Source organism: Porites lutea, chromosome 10 (assembly GCF_958299795.1).
Source record: "Porites lutea chromosome 10, jaPorLute2.1, whole genome shotgun sequence".
Lineage (NCBI taxonomy): Eukaryota > Metazoa > Cnidaria > Anthozoa > Scleractinia > Poritidae > Porites > Porites lutea.
The window spans coordinates 5,847,521-5,852,149 of record NC_133210.1 but is presented as its reverse complement, the minus strand read 5'-3'; the positions used below and the strand labels follow the sequence as shown (position 1 = coordinate 5,852,149).

At 42.7% G+C, this 4,629-nt stretch overlaps 1 pseudogene; it reads right to left on the bottom strand.

Moving 5' to 3' along the window:
* Positions 1–1,668: 1,668 nt before the first annotated feature.
* On the bottom strand, positions 1,669–3,637 carry LOC140950681 (uncharacterized; annotated as a pseudogene).
* Positions 3,638–4,629: the final 992 nt, after the last annotated feature.

The window sequence follows — 4,629 nt, the reverse complement described above, 5'->3', positions numbered from 1 at the left end:
ACGGTGGAGGGGGGGGGGGGGGGGAGGGGTGGAGATGGTGGAAACCAAGGGAAAATAGAATGATCTAAAGAAATTTTGGTGACATTTAAAAGAAAAAGTGAAAAATAGTATTTGGTCATTCATTTTTCTGCAAGAGTGCTCCCCTGTTCTGGCAAAAAACTAGCTGGCTCTTTCTGGAGTATTTGGTGTTTTTATCACTACTTCGCAAGACAAAAGGCGCTTATTCTCAGCAAACACTACTGTTAGTTACCTTTCTGACACAACGATCACAGAAGCTGAAGTTCAACTAAACTCTGTAAATATAAAAAATCCCTATTATCTGTCAGACATTCCCTCGGTATGGCATAATTAAATAAAGCGTGTAATAAACACCCTTCAGAAGTGAAAATGTTTTTCAATACTTTATTCAGAAGTGAGCGTGCATCCACCTGCTGGTCATTTTGCAACAAAGATTGACGAGTTAGTCTTGGCTAATAACCTGTGTGGTAGGCGGATAAGAAATAAAGGGCACGAGATAACGATGCACGCGCGCTGAGAGGACACGCGCGCCCCTTCCTAGCTCTCAGTATCCGCCATCTTTCGCGCGCTTTTCAAAGGGCTAATGAGATAAAAGGAATGTTTAGGCTTCGTGACAGGCTCCAAAAGGGGAGGGGGAAGGGGAGAAAAGCGCGAAAGGGAAGGGAGCTTCTTTACCTGCTAAACGAGCTATTATGGTTGGTTCTAGTTCGGGTTTCAACGTGAAGTTCCCACATAAATGGAGTAATTTTGATCTTCCAAAGCTTATGCCAGAAGAATACAAGCATTTCCTTCGATGCCTGCATCATGGTTGTTTCTTACTAATACACGTCAATAAGTCACTCTTTACGGCTCAGCCAATGAGGATTTTGCGGACGTCAGTGTCCGCAGAAATGAACAAAAGGGGGTTCTTATGACAGGCGTCCCTTACCCAGGCCAAACGCATGCGCACAGACTCGTGTTATTATCAAACTTCCAAATCGTACCAGTTGTCAGAAAAGAACGTCTTTCATCATAAGAACCAAGTAGACATTGTAACATTCGTAGTATCAGTGTAGTATAAACAACCGGGGGGGGGGGGGGGGGGGTAATCAACAACGTTCTATTAATACGATTTACGGGGAGGCTCCGCCCCCAGGTCCGACCCCTTAACAAAAACGGTTACCCCTTTCGTATACCTTCTATTGACAAATGGTGCCCCTTTCACATACCTTGTTTAGAACTTTACATCCCTTTTAACTGCTGTAAATGCACTCTCTTTTAGCCTGAATTTCATCCGATTACTTCGAGTCGTTATTACTCCCTCAGTAACGGAGAAAACGACTCGAAGCAATCGGATGAATTTCAGGCTACTGTCTTTTAAATATGAACAAATCACAAAACCACAACGTTTTCTCGACATTTTCACAGCCATAAAATGCATATGTTTGGGCCCTTAAGCCTTTACCCGACCGAAATGACAGATTTCCCTACTCTTTCATGTTCTTCAACAAGTGAAATCACTCTTCTTTCAGTTACCTGAAGCCTGAAAAAAGAACCCCTTTCGGGCGGAGCCTCCCCATATTAGTCATCATTGGGAGTATCCCCCTCACCCCGGAATGAACAACTGATGCAGAAAAGAACGAACTATTCAAGTTATTTATTTTGTCCTGACGCTTCACTATGCACATTTATTATCATTCTTGGGTAGTTCTAAAATGTTGCCAAAATTGTTGATGACTTTGCGATGGTCGGCAGGCGAATCGCACACCATTATCTCGTCGTCAGGGATGTGGAAAGCAAAGGCCACGTGTTCCCACCTACGATATCGCGGATAATTTTGCGAATGGGCTTGAAGGCGGAGAATCTCACCTCCTCCAGTTGCCTCTGGCCTCTAATACCAATTGTCAAAGTCATCACGCGTTATGACAGCTTCACTGTAGAAATCTTCCATTGGGAATAAAACATCGGGGTAGCATTCAAACTTCCCGGCGCTATCTGTTTCGCTACATACAAGAACAGAATGCTTAACCTAGTTAACCTCCTGCTTGTAACCAAACGTTCCCAATATTTTGTAACGCGGCTCGCCGTCGATAAGTTGACTGTAATGGTCACACAACTCGTTTATTTCATACTGAAATTAGCCTGTGTACAGACGTCTCCCCTCCCTCAGGAAAAATCGGGAGAGGAGACGTCTGTGAATCGCCGACGATAATCGTGTTCCCGTTTCCCCGGAATGTTGGGGACAGCCTCTGATTGGTTGTAATATTAATGCCATGACGCAAATAATTTCCGGTGTTGTGATTGGTGAATGAACTTCAGAACAAATTCCCCGCGGAAAAGCTCAGCCTTTGTGGACATTCATATTTGCCGTTATTTGTATTTCGGCTCTCTCGAAAAGGCATACCACCGATGTTTGCTGCACCGGTTGCGGGTGCGTCTTTCTGTACCAGTCAGTATTTTAAATAAAAGAGAAGGCATACAAAATCCAACGTTAACAGCCAAGGCAGGTCAAGCTTACCCCAAAAAGATTCTATTAATGAATTGATTATTTGAAAAAATGAATCCGTTAGTCGTTCCTGTAACTGGTGTCAAATTTAAATCGGCATTCTTGTATGCGTAATGAGCAGTGAATATTTTAAGAGAACTTCTCTGCATTTGGTCAGATTGAAAATCTTTGAATGGATTAAATGTCTTGGAAGACATTTACATCAAATTCAGGGAAACTGAGCTGGTAGAAATTTCGTAACTAAATCGCGTGTGAATTCACGACTCATTACGCATGCAAAAATGCACACAGAGATGAATCTGAAATCTACAACTACCAACGGTTGAACTTAATTTCGAATAATAAATACGTTTATGGCTCTTGGGAGGTACGCTTGACCTGGCTTGAGTGTATTCATCTTCAACGTGAAGATGTTCGTCTAGCCTGTGCACAGACGCCAGAGCTATTTTTTGATCTACCTGTGCCTTTTCAACTAGCGAAAGAACAAAAAAATAATTTATGCAAATTTATACCGGAACACGATTAACGACGGCGATTCACAGACGTCTCCTCTCCCGATTTTTCCTGAGGGAGTGGGGACGTCTGTACACAGGCTATACTGAAATAAGTGGTTTCCATAACGCAACGGATTAGGCTGGAAAGCATCAGAAGTCGCGAATTGGTTCTTCAAAGCATCGAGGTCATCCTCCCTTTCTTCAGTGAAAGGTTTTATCACTTCTGCAAGATGCTCGCGCACGTTCTTTCTCTCGTCCTCTGTAAATATGGGACTCCACCACGAGAGGTTTGCGATGATGTCATCATCGTTTTCGTCTTTGTTGATTTTCTTCAGCCCCGCTCTGAAGCCATGATCATTAACGATCTGATCGGCAGCTTCTGGGTTTGTAAAGTAGGCAAGTTCTCTTATTTGCATGGTTGTTCCCCCAAGTCGAGTTTTGGCGTCTTGTAATTTCTTCCAGTGCTCTTGTTTACTACCCGCGTGACTCACGGGATGGTTGAAAATACACTCATAGTCGGATATGTAATCGTAACGGCTACCTTCGCCGTTTGGCGGAAGGTACATATCGTTCCATTCAGGTTGCCATTCGTTTTGTTTGACATGTCTCCCAGGACAAATTTTCTCAGGGTTTCCTGGGACATCGGGGGCGCGATCCATTCAACTAAAATTTCCGGAAATTTCGGTCCAAAACTCAATGGATCGGTTCGGTCCAACCGGAAAAGTTTCGAAAAAACAGGTCCACCTTTTGAGGTGGTCCTCTTTTCCCGGTCCGACCGGTCTGAATTTTGGTTGAATGGATCGCGCCTCAGATTTTCCATGAAGCCAGATTAAATCAGGGCGGATAAAGGATGGGCGGTGAAACGAGCGCTCCGCTCTTCATTTAATGTGTGATGCGGAGTAGGACTGGCACGAGCGCTCTTTCCGCGCTTCCGGTGCGCTTGAAGGCCGGCGAAATTTTCCTCTTTGCAAACCGGAAATCCTATTTTCTTTCTGTAATTTCAGGCTACAATGTTAAATAGATAAATTCGTTTCATAACAATATCAATAAACAGTTTCATATGCTTTTGTCTGTTCGTCTATAAGTCAAACTTGTTGGTCGTATAATGCCAAAATTTGAGTTTAATTCGAAAGTGTTGAATACCTCCTCCTTCTACTAAATATCACCTAATCGTCTTTCGCCGTTTCGTTTGCAAAAGCTTAACACTTCTTAACCTCAATTTTTACATATGTTAAAGGGGGATAAATTTTGTATAACATAACAAAAAAATTAGATTGATATATATTGATATAGTGGCGTTGTACTCCTTCAAACTTTGCTTCTCGGGTGCAACGCGCCACGGCGATTCGCGCAATGCGTTGCAAATCCGGCAACCGCGTGTAAACAAAATTTATTGAGGTTAGTTGTAAGGTTTTTTCTCCGTTTTTCTCTCTAAAACAAAACAAGGTAAACAGTAAAAGCTGAGGGGAAACTAATTTTGAAGTTTCGAAGAAACAGAAAGACGTATGAGATGTTTTTTTCAAAATTAAAAAGAAGAATGATGGTGATTGAAATTAGCATAATTTCACCTTGCACGAGCTGCACGCATTTATAAGATACACGTCATCTAGTTATGAAACAGGATCTGCTGTC